Below are 19521 nucleotides of genomic sequence, written 5' to 3'. Positions count from 1 at the left end.
TGCACCACTTATTTCCTGGGTCATTGTAATGATTATATGAAAATTATGCAATGAAACACTTGGCAATAGGTAGGCATTCCATAAAGCTGATAGTTCTCCTTTGACCTCTTTCTTATGCATTCTTCATAGCCTTTTGGTCTGTTCTTTTTTTTCTTTTTTTCTTTTCTTTTCTTTTTTTTTTTTTGAGATGAGTCTCTCTCTGTCGCCCAGGCTGGAGTGCAGCAGTGCAATTTCAGCTCACTGCAACCTCTGCCTCCTGGGTTCAAGCAATTCCCTTATCTCAGCCCCCAAGTAGCTGGGATTACAGGTGTATGCCACCACACCTGGCTAATTTTTGTATTTGTGTATTTTTAGTAGAGACAGGGTTTCTCCATGTTGACCAGACTGGTCTCGAACTCCTGACCTCAGGTGATCCAACTGCCTCGGCCCCTCAAAGTGCTGGGATTATAGATGTGAGCCACTGCACTTGGCCGCGTTTTGGTCTTTTCAAAAGTTGATTGTGTCATGCATATGCTCACATACATAAGAAAACATGTACCCCCATTCACTTAACCATGTGTTTCTCCCTTCTCTTAGCCACACTACCCCTATCACTAGCTCTCTCATCCAGCTCCTGTAGTTTATTTTTTCTCTTCAATCAAACAGAACATTTAGAAAAATAATCTAACCTTGTAGATATAAGTGAATAATTTTTTTTCTTCTGATCCACTTTTTTTTTAACCCGTTGCTTAATTCCTCCTACCCCACATATGTAGAATATCAACCTCGAGGAGACAAGGAGAATAAAGAGAATGCTCTCTTTGTCCTGCTTTAAAACTTTTGAAGAACTTTATTGGTTATAGACTCTCCAAATTTCCATAGTGTACCTGTGGTAGGATAGCTTTGGCGTTTTCGTGGAGGTCGTAATATACTTAGCAGATAAGCGTTTTGAAAGTCTTTCAGGGGTCTTGTTTTTCATAGTGGTAATCAGTCTGTCAATTCTATGAAGTCAGGGGCACGTTATTTCTGTTGACCATGGTTTCTCAGGTACATTTTGCAAAGTATATGATTTTGAATTTGAATTAGAAGTCTGAGTATATATCCTGCTACTTTCCAAAGCAGTGAGATGTTGAGAAAGTTTCTAACATTTTAATTTGTAAAGTAGGAAAATAGTACCTACCTGGAAGAATTGTTGCAAAAGACTAAGGGGAGATCACATGCAAAATGCCCAGCATGATACATAATAGTAGGTTCAAAATAAACATTAGTTTTCTTCCTACTCAACTCTTAAGGTTGCTTCTAAAACATGTACTGATACCATTCTTAAGACTAATTAAAAGGCAGGAGAAGCAAGAGCATCCTTCTAGCTATGGAAGTACTTTTGTTTGTTTCTTAAAAACTCCAGTGCTCTCTGGTGAATTTCAGTATAAAAAACTAGCAATGTCTGAGTGGTAAGCACCATATGCTTTCCTGGATTTTTTTCACTTTATTTTTCAAAAGATCTCTCTTATCACATTAGTGCAAAGCCTATTTCAAAATGCTTCCCAGAACCTTTTTCAGCCTGTAATGAATTGTTAAAAAAAGGTTTAAATGAGCTATTAAAAACAGGAGTTTTTGAATTGAATAAAAGCTCTTCTTGGAAACGTTGTTCCAACTGAAAAAAAAAAAAAAAAATCTACATGGAAGTGTTTACTGGTAAAGCTTGTTTGATTAGCCCCACCTGATATGTCTCACCCCATGATCACCACAGGGTAGATTATATAATGTACATTGGTTTTGAAAACATATAATCCATTCTTCTTAGCTACAGTGCTTGTATTCTATGCTGACACATTCACTAAAACCCTGTCTGATATATCAAGCTCTTTAATTGGGCTTACTTGATGGTCTGGGAAAGAAAAAAGGACATGAGTGTCTCCCTTTTTGCTCCCTTGGGTACCTTTTAGAGGAATCTCTTTTCAATAATGGACAAATAACTTTAAATATATATGAGGGCGTATGTGTATGACACTTTTTTTTGTCTTGGATAACTATTCCACCCAATTTTCAATTAATGAAACAATGTGCTGTACTCTCTTATAAGTAATGAGGTATGTGTTTGTTCTTATCTATAACAATAGACAATGTCATCATTTCTAAATCTTTTTCACTTGTGTTTGCTTTCCATCTCCACCTGGACAGAAACTCTGCCTTTTACTGATCTTAAATTGCCCCAACATTACTTGTCTGTAGGCACTTGGCAATTCAAGTTATTCTTGACTTATACTAAAATAAAGGCTTAATATTGTGGAATATGTAAAGCAGAATCAATTAAATTGCCACTCATCCAGCCTAAATATATTTGAGCGTGTCATTGATTGTTCAGGATCATGGTAGCATTGATTTGGTTTTGGCAGCTCATGCCAATTAGAAAAGTTATGGATATGGCTATCAGAGACATGATTCAGTCTTATTCAGTGATTTTACAAATGTGACAAAAATTAATTAGTTACATGGATAATAAAAACTACAGTCTCAAATTAGTTGAATTGAGTAATGGATATAGAAATAAAGTTTATTTGTTTGGAGCCTCTAGCAATAGAATTCCTACCTTCAGTATAAAAAACCAGCAATGTCTGAGTGGTGAGCACCATATGCTTTCCTGGATTTTTTTCACTTTATTTTTCATTAAGAATGTTTACTTTTACCTGAAAATTGATTAGAATTACAGCTTTAGTATGATACAAATAAAGTGATGAAGAAGAAAATGATGCCTATGGATCTGGCCTGATCAGTTACATCAACCATGGTGATCAATGGACCTGAGATGTCACAGGCAGATCACATTTTCTTCTGGAGTTTATTTCAAGCATTGAGCAAGTAGCCTAGTAAGGTAAATAGGCACCATTTACAGTTATCAGCAAAAGGAGAGAAATAATCCCATGCCTGTAACTTTTACACAACAAATTTTGTCAAAATCATCTCCTCAATCTCCTTTGGGAATATGGAAACACCTTGATGACATATTTGTGAGTTAGTATCTTTAGATTATCTAAATTTCTTTACAAAAGGAGAATTTCTGCATTAGGCATATTACTTTGCGATTGGTGGATGTGAGAGCTGTTTGTGTTGTTTATTTTATTTGTTACTAGACTTCATGGTTTTCTATTCTCTTTTTCCAGACGGTATATGTTAACCTGTATATTCTTTCTATTGGATATAAAGTAAATTCAAGGTAAGCAGTTTATCAATTGTTTTCTTTGTATCCTCTTTCCTTCTTTCTCCATTTCCTCAAATTAGTACAGTGCTCAATATAGAGTAGATTCAAAAAGTTGTTCACCGTACGAATCTATTCTGTCTGGCTAGACAAAATGTCACAAGTTTGAAACTGTCAATTGCTTAAAAAGGCTCTCACTTTCACAGTCACCAGCCAAAAGAATCTCATTTAAACGTTAAGGAGTCCTTCTTTTTTGATGAGTATAATCTTGATGTGCTGAAGGTTTCCTTGGACATTTAGCTTCCATTTGTGTGACAATACTCTTTTCCAGGCCTGGCATGGTGGCTCATGCCTATAATCTCAGCACTTTGGGAGGTCGAGGAGGGCAGATCATGAGGTCAGGAGATTGAGATCCTCCTGGCTAACACGGTGAAACCCTGTCTCTACTAAAAAAATACAAAAAAATTAGCTGGGCGTGGGGGTGGGCACCTGTAATTCCAGCTACTCAGGAGGCTGAAGCAGGAGAATGGCATGAACCCGGGAGGGGTAGCTTGCAGTGAGCTCAGCCACTGCATTCCATTCACTGCACCATTCCATTCACTGCATTCCATTCACTGCGCCATTGCAGTGAGATCACACCACTACATTCCAGTCTGGGCGACAGAGAGACACTCTGTCTCAAAACAAAACAAACAAACAAACAAACAAAACAAAGACAATACTCTTTTCCAGTATTATTTTTTAGAATATATTACACCTCATAGTTATTCATTGCATTCATATTCACAGTCCCTGTAGACTTCGTATTACAAACTTTATGAGCATTTGTGCAATGAGAACTATTACTTAAATACAATATCAGACTTTTCTGGCAAACCCAAGCATATCACAGATAATTTTTGTTAGTTCCTATAATTGTATTTTTTTTTTGCATAATTCTTATATACATGGTGCAAATTTTTTATGAACTTTCTGCAGAAACATGAAAAACTTTGAATCCCTAATTCTTTCCCTTTAGAAAGAGGTTCTCTCAATATTCAAGTTGGAAGAGAGAGAATATGAACAGATGGCTGTGGCAAACAGCACATTGCAATTGGGAAGCAGAGTACAGGTACTAGTGAATATGACATTTGGTATTCCATAATAGTCTTGAAAATTAATTTTAAATCAGTCTTCAAAATCATAATAAAGAGCAACTCATATATTATTCATTTCTTTATTCTGAGGGCTAATGTTTAGCATTAAGTATAATATATGCTGAAATAAGGTAAAGGAGATGTGATTTTCAATTAAATACATAAAATATATGTTTAAAAACCACTGGCTTGATCTTAGTTATTTTTCTAGGATTATTGCATAACTTCCAATTCCCTTAGACTTTTACCTGTAACGACTACTTAACATTAAAAGAGAATATAAAGTTAGAGTTTGTAGTAAAAGTATTTTAAAAGTTTAATTTTATATTTTATGCCGACTCTGGTTGTATTTTTGAAGGTAATTAGTTGGTCAAATGCCAAAAGTGGTAAATATTTTATACTTGCTCATGGAAACAGGTAGCTGGAATGTCATTTGTACACATCATCAAAAACCGGGCAATTATCGTCTATGTTAATGTATAGATGGCTGCCTCTGGGATTCACAGGTAATCAGAGCTTTTATGAAGACTTCAGCACATAGTTCTATTTCTATTTAAAATAAATATTGCAGTCTGAATAAAAATTTTCATTTTTTTTTGAGGAGCTGCTAGGGGAATGGTGGTATTATGATAGAAAGATTGGTTTGTTATATTATTATTCCTTTGTGTTACCAGTTCTGATTATCTCAGTGGTATTGCAAGCAGAACATTCTTTAAATTAATAGAAACTTTTCTAATGAAAATATCCCACGTTAAATTCCTTTTAACAAAAGAAGATAATTATGTAAAGTAAAGAAATTAGCAAATGAGAAACACGTCCATTAACATTCAGATTTCTGTACAGACATGCATTATTCTCATGGCATTGATTAATATACATATTGCATGTATATGCATGCACATACATGCACATATATACATGCATTTGTCTTTAAAACACATGTGAATTATTTAAGGGTTTGTTTTATAATTGTGAGCCTATAGTGGATATCTTTTCTGCCCTGAGAAAATCTCCTTTAGGGACTCAGAGAGAATTATATATTTAATAGAAGAAATATTTCATGATGGAAGTACACGGATGTTAGTGACCAGTAGACCTATGCTGAATCTTTTCTTTAGCATCTACCAGTTATAAATCCTTGTTTGCAGTTATGTAATCTTTGTAACCCTCATATGTGAAAAGAGGATATCAAAAATGGAAACTTCACAGTGTTGTTGTAAGGATTATTTAGGTATCGTATTTGTATTATTTAGGTACTGTATTTGTGTTAAGATACTTCATCTCTTTTTATTGTTATATTTTTGTGTATCAGTAGAACATACACATGGGGGTTATGGAAATCTAAAATGAAGAAACTTAAGTTTGATCAGCAGGTATTTACAGAAAGCTGAATGTGCATCAGGTATTGTGATCAACAACAAAATCATTTATACTTTTCCAACATGGCACATTTGTGTAGGATTGTAGCATAGATTATCTCATTGGCTTCTCATAACATCTCTGATATTAGAACGTTAAGGAAAACCAAAGTAACTTTCCTAAGATTGTACAACGTCTTCATGGCAGATCAAGGCCTAGAATATAGCTTTAGACCACTGATCTAGAAATTGTTTCATTATACCCCATGGTCTCCCAATTAAAGTGAAAATTATCTGTCTCTGATTGAAAGAGAAAATTCTCCTACATTCCCTGCTGTCCAAAACTTATCTCATCTTATTTATTTTTATCATGGGTGCTTTTGTGATAAACATGTTAATTGTTTAAAATGACATTTTACAAGTATGACTCCTCTTCCTATTGATTCTGTCAAATTAAAGGCTAAACTTCATGTGGAGAAAACCAAATGTATAAGACATAATTTAATTAAAGGCGACACATATTTATTAGATGCTTAGTATCCACAAAGACACAGTCTGTGTTAGATGCATTGTTGGCAAATATTTCAACATTTCTCAGTCTCTCTTACCCATGAAGCTCACATAACACACACAGGCATACATACAAAAACAACTGCCTAGTATTCCTGGTAGATATCTATGAGAATGTGCATTACCTCCTCCTGCCATTTTTTAAGATACTTTTTATTATTTTATCATATACAGGTAGAGAGAAGAATGTAAGGAATTCTCATAATAGTGTTTTAAGATTGTAATGGAGTGATTAATTTTATTTGGTACAATGAGTAATGGAACACATTTGAATCTTGATCTTAAAGGATGAGTAGGGCTTTGTCAGTTAGGTTGGAAAAGGACATTTCTAGTTAAACAAAAAGTTCATTCTGCATTTCTGCTTCAACGAAAGTAGGTCATAGCTTTTCAAGCTTCCCAGGCTAACATGACAGCACGTTAGCACTATCTCACAGGTCCTTGTCAAGAGTTTGCTATCATGGGAAAGAGTCCCCATGTCAAGAAACTCTCCCTTAGCCAATTTCATGCTTCACTCAACCCCTTTCCTTGATTGAGCACCCTGAGAATCTTGTTCCATGCAAAGTCTCCTGGCTCATGCTGGTACCTGACACCTAGGTTATGCAGCTTCTTTGTTATTTAGTTCACCTTCTTCTATAGCAGGCCCAGAAAATCCCTGGTCAAAGTTGTGCTGGGATTGACCCTAATTTTTGGTCTGGTTGCCAGAGGGGGAAATGGAGATAGACTTTGAGGGGTGCAATCTTCAAGGTCTTGAGAAGGATTAAATCTTAATTTCCTGTGACTTAATTATGGACTCAAAAATTACTCCTATTTACCTCTGTTTCTTAGGTTACACTGACAGGTTTCTAAAGCTTAATCATTATTACCGCAAAAGGCAGTGGAGACAACCACTGTAGAACAAATCTGAAAATGCCTATTCACTAAAAAATATGGCCACTGTGTCTTTCATTTCGGTACCAGCATGTTACAGACAGAGGACTTGGAGATGAAGTAAAATTTAACTGATTTTACATATACAGGAGGAGGAAAAGTCTCAAACAAGAGCTGCTTTAGCAAATTCTAGTTCCTTCTAGTTCCTTCACAATATCATTGTTCTTTCTTGCTAAAATAATCCTGTTATTTATTCTAAGTTGCCCCCTAGAAAGGTGACCCCATTTTCTAGTTGCCTTTGCAGGTATGTGGAACTACATGGCTAAGTTCTGAGTAATAAGACACAAATGAAAGTGGTATATGAGACTTGGAGAATCCTCCACAAAATACTGGGGGAGGGGTGCTCAACTTCTCTTTCCTTCCTTTTTCTTGGGACACAGGAATAATGGCTAGAGCTCTAGCAGCAATCTTCAAGGGGATTTAATCTTTGGGCTTAAATTTTGCCCTAAAAATTTGATAATTATAGGATGCTTTGTATTCAAACTTGTTATTTTATTATTGGAATATCTCTAAGTTGACATCTTATTATTGCATCATTTGCATTATCCTAACTTTTTTATATGATTTTATTATAGAAATTCTGGACTGCTTATTTCTGACAACATAGTTGAACATGAGGAAAAGAGTACATTTTCACCTTTAGGTAAAAATTGACCTTCAGAGTTCATATACATTTTGGGGTTCAGTATACTCAGTAATCAATTTCAGATCAAAATCAGTTCAGTCCTAAAATCAGTTGGGACTCTAATCTTTACTGACCACCAGAAGTTACAAGAAGATACTCAAAGGGAATGGTATTGAGAGAATTGAGTCATGAAGGTAGGAACAGTGCTGTCTTGATGGATTGCCAATCTACCCTCCTAAGTGAAGTGGAAAGGAATGGCGACTGACCCTAGGAATCCTTAGGTTTAATGGTTAAGATCAATGAATTAAAATAACAAAATTATTTTAACAATGTTGGGATGCATTAGCATTGCTTACTCTCCACTTTGATATTTCCTTTTATGTTGATGAAGTTCATGAGCATAATGCTCCTGGTCTCTCTCCTCCCTCTTTCTCATTCCCCGCCAGTGGAAGCAGAGTGACATCTGACTGGGGATAGCGGAGGGAAAGAACATGCGTAGAACAATCCCTTGCTCTCTCTTCTCTCTTGCGAATGAACTGCCTGAAGGATGTACATGCTCTCAGTGCTGAATGTAATACTTCAGCACTCTCTCTGCCCAGATAAGTCAATCTTACTTGGGAGTTTAGTTTTGAGAAGTCCACTTGCCTACAATATAATAGAGTACCCAACACAAAACACACATTTTAAAAAGTATGTATAACGTGAAAATGGCCATAGTGCCCAAGGTAATTTATAGATTCAATGCCATCCCCATCAAGCTACCAATGAGTTTCTTCACAGAATTGGAAAAAACTGCTTTAAAGTTCATATGGAACCAAAACAGAGCCCGCATTGCCAAGACAATCCTAAGTCAAAAGAACAAAGCTGGAGGCATCACTCTACCTGACTTCAAACTATACTACAAGGCTACAGTAACCAAAACAGCATAGTACTGGTACCAAAACAGAGATATAGACCAATGGAATAGAACAGAGTCCTCAGAAATAATACCACACATCTACAGCCATCTGATCTTTGACAAACCTGAGAAAAACAAGAAATGGGGAAAGGATTCCCTATTTAATAAATGGTGCTGGGAAAATTGGCTAGCCATAAGTAGAAAGCTGAAACTGGATCCTTTCCTTACTCCTTATATGAAAATTAATTCAAGATGGATTAGAGACTTAAATGTTAGACCTAATACCATAAAAACCCTAGAAGAAAACCTAGGTAATACCATCCAGGACATAGGCATGGGCAAGGACTTCATGTCTAAAACACCAAAAGCAATGGCAACAAAAGCCAAAATTGACAAATGGGATCTCATTAAACTAAAGAGCTTCTGCACAGCAAAAGAAACTACCATCAGAGTGAACAGGCAACCTACAGAATGGGAGAAAATTTTTGCAATCTACTCATCTGACAAAAGGCTGATATCCAGAACCTACAAAGAGCTCAAACAAATTTACAAGAAAAAACAAACAACCCCATCAAAAAGTGGGCAAAGGATATGAACAGACATTTCTCAAAAGAAGATGCTCATACAGCCAACAGACACATGAAAAAATGCTCATCATCACTGGCCATCAGAGAAATGCAAATCAAAACCACAATGAGATACCATCTCACACCAGTTAGAATGGCAATCATTAAAAAGTCAGCAAACAACAGGTGCTGGAGAGGATGTGGAGAAACAGGGACACTTTACACTGTTGGTGGGATTGTAAACTAGTTCAACCATTATGGAAAACAGTATGGCGATTCCTCAAGGATCTAGAACTAGAAGTACCATATGACCCAGCCATCCCATTACTGGGTATATACCCAAAGGATTATAAATCATGCTGCTATAAAGACACATGCACATGTATGTTTATTGCGGCACAATTCACAATAGCAAAGACTTGGAATCAACCCAAATGTCCATCGGTGACAGACTGGATTAAGAAAATGTGGCACATATACATCATGGAATACTATGCAACTATAAAAAAGGATGGGTTTGTGTCCTTTGTAGGGACATGGATGCAGCCGGAAACCATCATTCTCAGCAAACTATCACAAGAACAGAAAACCAAACACCGCATGTTCTCACTCATAGGTGGGAACTGAACAATGAGATCACTTGGACTCGGGAAGGGGAACATCACACACCGGGGCCTATCATGGGGGGGAGGGGGGAGGGATTGCATTCGGAGTTATACCTGATGTAAATGACGAGTTGATGGGTGCTGATGAGTTGATGGGTGCAGCACGCCAACATGGCACAAGTATACATATGTAACAAACTGCACGTTATGCACATGTACCCTAGAACTTAAAGTATAATAATGATAATAAAAAAAACAAATAAAAAATAAAAAGTATGTAATACATAAAGAGTATATTGAATTAAAAACTCCTCACTATTGTCAAATGAAGAAATAGAACATTGCAAGCAACCAGAAGCTCTCTGTGCGTCCTTTCCGGATCTCAACTCCATTCCTACAATAGCAGTCTTAGCAAACTAATACAGATTTTTGTAGTTGTTTCCTTTGCTATCTGACTTCCTGTGTGCAGCAATTTTATGTGATTCATTCACGGTGTTGTATATAGCTGTAGTTCATTTTAATTGTCATTTAATTGCCAAGACTATATACGAAGGTAGAAGCTTTCTCTATAGCTCTCCTGTTTTCTTTACAAGCACTTACTAGAATCACCTCTAACATATATATTTCTATCAACAATCTCTTGAAAGCAATCTAGGCTTTTTCCAACATGTGCCTCAAAACTCTTCCAGCCTTAATACAAAGCCACTTTTACATTTCTAGTTATTTGTTAGAGTAGCATCTTACTTCTTGGTTCCCAAATCTGTGTTTGTTTTCAAGGGCTACCATAACATAGTACCATAGATGGGATAGTTAAAAAAATAGAAATTTATTTTCTCACAATTCTGGAGACTAGACATCCAAGACTAAATTGTTGACAGGACTGGTTTCTTCTGAGTCTCTCTCCTTGGCTTGTAGATAGCCATCTTCCTCTGTATGTGTCTGTTTCATAATCTCCTATTCTTATAGATACACCAGTTCCATTGGATTAGGGTCCACTCTCACCTTATTTTACCTTAATCACCTCTTTAAAGACTCTATCTACAAATACAATCCTACATTCTAGGACTGCATCATATGAATTTGGGGGACAGGGGACACAATTCAGCCCTGATATGGTCTGGCTGTGTCCCAACCCAAATCTCATCTTGAATTGTAGTTCCCATAACATAATCCCCACAAGTCCTGGGAGAAACCCAGCAGGAGGTAATTGAATCATGGGGATGGGTTTTTCCTGTGCTGTTCTCGTGATAGTGAGTAAGTCTCACGAGATCTGATAGTTTTATAAAGGGCAGTCCCCCCGCACACGCTCTCTTGCCTGCCACCATGTAAGATATGTCCTATGCCTTCCCCATGATTGTGAGGCCTCCCAAGCCATGTGGAACTGTGAGTCCATCAATCCTTTTTTCTTTATAAATTATCCAGTCTCAGGTATTTCTTCATAGCAGTATGAAAATGGACTAACACAAGGCAATAACACTATGAACCACGCTGAGCTTTTCCTCTTCCCTCAGCTAATCATCAGATATATGATTAACCCATAAGTCTATGAGTAATGAGAGGTTTGTTCAGCTAAGGCGCATAACTACTGTAGTTGGGATTTAACTTTATTTGAATTTCAGCTAATGGATTAAGCCCTGGGTTTGATTCTCAGCTTTCTCCTCTCCTCCAGATAGAGTTGGTAAGAGCCTCTTTGCATGCAACCCAGCAGGGCTTGGGGGCTTCACAACTGGCTTTGAATTGCCAGTTCCTTGCCCAGAGCTACCCATGATATTTTTGTAGAGCAGTCATGGTGTTCAGCAATAGTCATTTAGCACCTAATAGCTACTGTTTTCTTTAAATGTCTCCAAAGCCTGATACAGGTGCATTCTCTTTCACTAGCACACCCTCTCAATTCGATGCCAATGAAAGTTTTACAATACGATCAACACCTGTGTGAAGGGGCGATTTGTGTGTCACCACTATTCATGAGTCTCCACGGCCAGCTGGGAAGTGAACGATGTAGCCTCAAATCCTACCTTGACAGTTACTTTTTCAGACCGCTTCTAACACCAGCTGTCACATATTGATTTATCCAGAAACAAGTGCTGAGATGGGTCTTGGTGTGTGCAATGCTTTATAGGAACTAACGCCTGTGAAGAAAACCGGGCTGGGGCAGGATTGAGCAGGGAAAAAAGCTGAACTAAGATAAAGGTCCAACAAATCTAGAGCAAGTAAATAAAGCTTAAACGGCCAGTCTCTAGGAGTCCAGCCTCATTCAGTAACCTGGTATGAGCTGCTGCCCTTAAGAGGGATGATCTTCATCAATGTAATTCTCTGCAGCTGAGGCTGACCACAAAGGAGTTGGCAGCTTAAAGCTGTTGGCTGACTGCACTCACTGCACCTGGGCTGCAGGTCCTTCCTTGAAAGAGGGTCTTAGAGCCAACTCTTTAAGCCTGGAAAAGGTACTTAAGTCTTCTGAGTGTATGCCTCAGGAGTGGAAGTTTTGGGTGATAGAGTATTTGTAACTTTCACTTTAGCCAACAATGCGAAAACAAACTCTTCCAATGTGGTTTTACTAATTTACACCCTTAAGGGTTTAAGAGACTTTTAGTTGCTTCACTTCTGTGTCAATACTTAGTATTGTCTTTTGGTTTCATTTTTGCTTCTCTGGTAGGTCTGTAAGGGTGTTATATTTTGGTGTTTATTTGCATTTCACTAATGACTAATGTAGTTATGCTCTCTTTCATGTGTTTACCAGTCAGTGTGGAAAAACTCTTGGAGAAGTGGCCATTTAAAGATTTTGGCCCTTTAAAAAATGGTGTCGTATTGTGTATATGAGTTCTTTAGTTGTATATGGTGTAAGCATTTTTTTTTTTTTTTTTTTTTTTTTACTTTGAGGCTTTTAATAGTATATTTTGATGGAGAGAAGTTTTAATTCTTATGTAGTATATTGCAATGTTTTAGTCTTTCTACAGATTTTCTTTTTGTGTTTTGTTTAGAAAGTCACTCTCAGCATCATAAATATGTGCCCCTATAATATCTGCTAAAACATTTTTGTTTTGTTATACAACTTCAACTCACTATGAATTTTTGTGTATGATGTGAGGTAGAGAAGAGTTCTAAAAATTCTTTCCCATATAAAGCTACTTTTATTTTAGTGTAAATAACCAAAAAGACTACAGATAATATCCCTACCGCTATACTGTACAAAGTAATATAATTCAGAAAATATTAAGGTTTTCTGTAACAAATATCCCCCAAATTTAAGCATCTCAAAACCCACAAAGTTTATTTCTCATTTACATTTTTTCGTCATGAGTGGGCATTGGCTTTACGTCGCAACCTCTATCTGGAACTTTGCTGGTCTTTGTGGCAGAGGGGAAAGGAGAAGGGAGGAAAGCTCTTAAATCTTTTGCCCTGAAGTGATACTAACTTTTGGTCATATATATGTGTATATATATATATATATATATATTTTTTTTTTTTTTTTTTTTTTTTTTTTGAGACGGAGTCTTGCTGTGTCACCCAGGCTGGAGTGCACTGGCCGGATCTGAGCTCACTGCAAGCTCCGCCTCCCGGGTTCACGCCATTCTCCTGCCTCAGCCTCCTGAGTAGCTGGGACCACAGACGCCCGCCACCTCACGCCATTCTCCTGCCTCAGCCTCCTGAGTAGCTGGGACCACAGACGCCCGCCACCTCGCCCGGCTAGTTTTTTTTTTTTTGTATTTTTTGGTAGAGACGGGGTTTCACCATGTTAGCCAGAATGGTCTCGATCTCCTGACCTCATGATTCGCCCGTCTCGGCCTCCCAAAGTGCTGGGATTACAGGCTTGAGCCACCGCGCCCGGCCTAACTTTTGCTCATATTTTATTGTCCAAATCTAGTACATGGTCAACAATTCAGCAATTATGTGTACATATTATTTGTGCAGAGAAGGCTGGCAAATTTTGGCAAATACTAATGCATCCTATCACAGAACTTTACAATAAAACAAGTGTCCATACATACATCAGGAAGCTGCTTGTCTTTCTATTGCTTTCCAGTCCATCTTTGTACCAGTGTCATACTATCTTCAGTACTAGAACTTCAGGCATTTGAATAATCAGTACAGTAGTCCTTTCAGCTTGTTCTTCAAGCATATCTTGGTTTTTTTTTTTTGGTTGCTTTTTTGTTGTTTTTGTTTTTTAAACCTGTTGCGGTTGTATTTTTTAAAATATTTTAACTTGAAAGTTTTACAAGGGCAAAGGCAATGGTTTGAATTTTGATTAGAATTTTATTGGCTCTGTGACCTCATGAAGCTAATAATTTATTTTTCCTTCTATCTGGGAAAGATGATGGAACATCTACATTGATAAAGTTACCACATTCAAAACATATATATTATGTGTTAGTAAATAAACTGGACAGTGTCCTAAGTACTGAGATTTACAATAAATACGGGTTCCCATCCTTTATGAAGTACTGAGATTTACAGTGAATACGGGTTCCCATCCTTTATGAAGTACTGAGATTTACAGTGAATACGGGTTCCCATCCTTTATGAAGTACTGAGATTTGCAGTGAATACGGGTTCCTATCCTTTATGAAGCTCACAGTTTGAGGGGCAATTTGTAAGAGTGGCAGATTTGTAGAGAACGCAGAGTTTGATGGCAGAATATAGCAAAATTCTTATTTGATTTCAACAAATATGACTGAGCATGTACTCAAATCACCTGTCTAGGTATTATAGGGTCCCAAAGTTGAATTCTGAACTCTAGAAGCACCCAATATAAAGTACGGAGTGATAGAATTCTGAACTCTAGAAGAATCTAATATAAAGTACAAAATGATAAATGTTTTGAAGAAGCAACAGATGCAGTTCTGAAAAAAATAAGAGCCAGAAGGATTTCTTCCTGCCCTGAAGCAAAATTAAGAAGTGAATGGGAGGGCATTCCAGGCCTTGTGTACGAACAATGCCTCATCACTATTTCCTGTTGATTTATATGGCTTCTTTTAGGACTTTTATACTAAAACGTCTGGCCCTTTAAATCATGAAATTTGTTTTTATTTCAGGTGACAAATTTTAGGAAAAGGAAAAGTATAACAGCTGCATTTATTATAATGAGTACAAATACATAAAAAGATACCTAATAAGGTATTTATAATTTTGCTCACTGAATTTCAAACCATGCATTCAGAGAAAACCCATTACGAGTGAATTATGAGTTTAAAAATGTCTGCAGAGCTTTTTTATTTTTACTTTTGTTTATTTTTTGCCAAGGGAGTTAATTGCAAAACCTTATATTAATAGAACACTAAGGGCAAGCTTTCTAACTGTAAGTCAAAAATTTAAGTGTAAGTCAAAAAATTCCAAGTTATGTTTCCCTTAGTAACTGTAACTAATCTTTTTGTACACATAGTGAAGCAATAATATTAATATTTTGTGCAAAATGTATATAAAAGCTGGGTTGTAGTCACTGTATAGTAAACATCATTGCACTTTAAAAATCTGTTGTATTTTTAAGTTCTGACCTGAAATCGGAATGGTTGTTGGGAAAATTTTAGAGTGTATCTTCAGATGCAAATGACTTTATCTAATCTATTTAAAAATCACTTTTAAAATTTTAACATCACTTCAGTAGATTTTGTTTCTGAAATTTAATATACTATTGATATTTAAGACACTTTGTACATTTATCTAAAAAAAAATTCAGGGAGAATAAAATTTGTTTTCACATTGGTCATATTAAGATTTTGGGATTATAATTGAGGTGCACCTGCAGATATAGCTCTTTATAACGTAGATGTTAAAAATGTCTTGACTCAAAACCAGAGTCTTCAGCACTTAAGACAGCAGGTTAAATCAACTTGTTTGTTGATAGTTTATAAATTTAGTTCCCACCAAACTAAATGGAGTGCTTCAGTTTTACAGCAGTACTTTGCACAGCTACTGGGGCAAATATTTTACTAGTGTTTTCCATTGCTTTTAATAGGAACTAGCAGCTGGATGTGGCTCACACCTGTAATCCCAGCACTTTGGGAGACCAAGGTGGGCAGATCACCTTAGGTCAGGAGTTTGAGACCAGACTGGTCAACACGGTGAAACCCCATTACTACTAAAAAAAAGAAAACAAAAACAAAATATTAGCCAGGCGTAGTGACAGGTGACTGTAATCCCAGCTACTCAGGGGGCTGAGGCTGGAGAATCGCTTGAAGCTGGGAAGCAGAGGTTGTGGTGAGCCGAGATCACACCAATGCATTCCAGCCTGGGTGACAGAGCAAGAGTCGGTTTCCAAAAAAAAAAAAAAAAAAAAAAAAAGGAACTAGCAAGAAATCTTAGAAAAGTCAATGAAATATATTCTTATTAATAGGCAAAGCCCAACATAAACTATATAGCCTAGTGCAGGTGTTCAACAGAATCATTTTTATATACAAACAAAATTCATTAGTAGTAGTACAAAATACCAGTACAGTTAGACACTGAGGGCACACAAAAAAGGACTCACAGGCTAAAAAGGCAATACTTTTTTGCTTGAAATATTTAATTTTGTCTTTCTTGCTCTGTGTTCCTGCCTGGTTTTGGTATGTTTAACTGGTTCTTTATAAATGACTTTTGATACTTTTGTATATTCCATTTCTAATCTGTTGTTTTCATCCATCTTGGTTCCTTACATTTTTCTGGTTACCTAACCTTTATTGTCCAATTGCTCCTTTTGTTTATCCTAGGCCTGTGTTTGTCTCTTTGCTTTGATTTGTGTATACTTAGTTATTGTCACATCTGTCCTGAATTCATGTCCACATATGATATTCTAATAAACACATACTGGCCGGGTGCAGTGACTCACGCCTGTAATCCCAGCATTTTGCGTTGCCTATGTGGGTGGATCACAAGGTCAGGAGATTGAGACCAGCCTGGCCAACATGGTGAAACCCTGTCTCTACTAAAAATACAAAAATCAGCCAGACATGGTGGCGCACGTCTGTAATCCCAGCTACTCGGGAGGCTGAGGCAGGGGAATTACTTGAACCCAGGAGGCAGAGGTTGCAGTGAGCTGAGATCGCTCCATTGCACTACAGCTGGGTGACAGAGCAAGATTCCATCTCAGAAAAACAAACAACAAAACAAAACACCTGATGATTGCAGATTTGCCTTATGCTTCTGTGTGATGGTTCATTTTTATGTCAACTTGTCTACGTCACAGTACCTACATATTTGATCAAAAGTTACTCTAAATGTTTCTGTGAAGGTATTTTTTTTTTTTTTTTTTTTTTTTTTTTTTTTTTTTTTTTAAGATGAGACTAATATTGGAGTCAGTGTACTTTGAGAAAAATAGACTACCCTCATGATGTGGGAGGGTCTTATTCAGTCAGTTGGATCCGTAGAAGAAAAAGACTGACCTCTCTGGAAGAAAGGAGAAGGAATTTAGCCAGCAGACCACTTTTGGACTCAAACCTCAACTCTCCCCCAAGCCTTTAGCTTGCCAGCATATTCTACAGGTTTTGGACTTGCTAGGCCTCTAAAATTTAATGAGACAATTCCTTAATCCGTCTCTCTCTCTTCCCCCCCCCCCCGCATACACACACATACATCTATAAAATACCATATATACTATATAATATAGAGTATCATATAATATAGTTATATAATATATACATATAGAGATTTTATATATAAGCATATTATACACAGAGATATTTTATGTAAAATATGACCAATGTAAAAACCAACTTATCCACCCTGAAATTATTTTACATAAAATCTCTTTAGATGTATATAATCTGTTTCTCTGAAGAACCCTGACAAATAGATCCTGATTTGATGGAATCTGAGCCTTTGTTCTGCTCTCACCCCTCAGGGCTGAACAAGTGCTCATTTGGCCCAATGCTATGAATACATTCCCCTTATTCATACTTGAGGCCTTTGACTAGTCTGAAAACCTAGGCCATGGCAGGTAATACTTAGAAGAAGCAGTATTAGGCTTCACAATGTTTCTATACTCTCAATATGAACAAGCAGAATTATATGACACTATCTCCATCATCTATGTCCACGTCAATGCCTATATCATTGTGTGATGCCTTCACTGCTTGTGATGCAAGAAGTTCTCACAAAAAGTGGGGGTTGGGGTAATCAGGCACAGTGACTCATGTCTGTAATCCCAGCACTTTGTGAGGCTGAGGCAGGAGGATCTCTTGAAGTCAGGAGTTTGAGACCACCCTGGCCAAAATGGTGAAACCCCATCTTTACTGAGAATATAAAAATTAGCCATGTGTGGTGGCGCACACCTGTAATCTCAGCTACTCAGTAGGCTGAGGCATGAGAATTGCTTGAACCCAGGAGGCGGAGGTTGCAGTGAGCTGGGATCATGCTACTGCACTCCAGCCTGGGTGACAGAGTGAGACTCCTCAGAAAAACAAAAACAAGCAGAAACAAACAAACAAAAAAAAGATTTGAAGATTGATTTATTCTCTTAAATAGCAAAACTGGAGGTAAGAGATCATGTTCGAGGTTGTCTGTGACACAGCTCCATGCTATTTTTTCACTCCATCTTTTATTTGTTGGATGCTTGTTGTTTGTTTCATGTTTGTTACCTCAATATTGCAAGATGGCTGCTGTAGCTACAGGGAGCCATTCATATTTAAGCCAAAAAGTGGGGAAATATTGGTACTATCTCTGTTCTTTTTCTTGTTAACATTGTGCTTAATTATCTCTTCTTTGATGTGCTCATATATAGATGTTTTAAAAAGGGTAGCTATACAAAGTCAGGAATCTCCTGGTTCTCAAATATACTCTAAAGCAAAAGGCTGGGAAAAAAGTTCAGGATACTTTTAGTCCACTCTTTCCTTTTTTAACAGTTGTATTTAGTATAAAATCCAACCGTTATATATATAACTGTTATAATTCAATGACTTTTAGTATTTTTAGAATTGTGTGATGATCACCACAACTAGTATTAGAACATTCTCATCATACAGCTCCCCCATCCACAAATTCCTCAGATACATTTGCAGGCAATCTCTATTTACATTCCTGCTTCAGAAAACCACTGTTCTATTTTCTGTCTCTATAGATTTGACTTTTCTGAAAATTTTATATAAATGGAATTATACAAATAGTATTTAGCATTTGATAGCTTTCACTTTGTATGTTTTTAAAGTTCATTCAGGTAGTAGCATATTCCAGTAAGATTTGTTCTTATGGCTGCGTTCCAATGTATAGATATATCCTATTTTGTTTATCCATTTCCAAGTAATTGACTATTTTATACATTTAGACTGTTATGAATAATGCTGTTATAAACACTTATGTATGTTTTTCTGTTTACATACTTTGTTTCTCTTCAGTATATTCCTCAGAATACCACTGCTTGAGTTGCATAGTAAATTTATGTTTAACTTTTTAAGAAATTGCCAGTTTATTTTACAAAGTGGCTGCACCATTTAACATCCTTACCAGCAATAAATGAGGGTTCCAGCTTCTCCAGATTCTTATCAATCTTTGTTATTGTCTGTCATTCTGATTAGTCATGGTGGATATGAAGTGGTATTAATTTCATTGTTTTAATTCACAGTCCCCTAATGGCAAATATTGCTAAGTATCTTTTCATGTGTATTTTAGCCATTTGATTATCTTCTTTAGTGAGATGCATATTAGATCTTTTACCAATTTCTAAATTGGAAGTTTTGTGTTCACACTGAGTTAT

Source organism: Rhinopithecus roxellana, chromosome 12, assembly GCF_007565055.1.
Source record: "Rhinopithecus roxellana isolate Shanxi Qingling chromosome 12, ASM756505v1, whole genome shotgun sequence".
NCBI classification, from domain to species: domain Eukaryota; kingdom Metazoa; phylum Chordata; class Mammalia; order Primates; family Cercopithecidae; genus Rhinopithecus; species Rhinopithecus roxellana.
The sequence above is the reverse complement of the archived record's forward strand: the minus strand, read 5'-3'. Positions refer to the sequence as shown.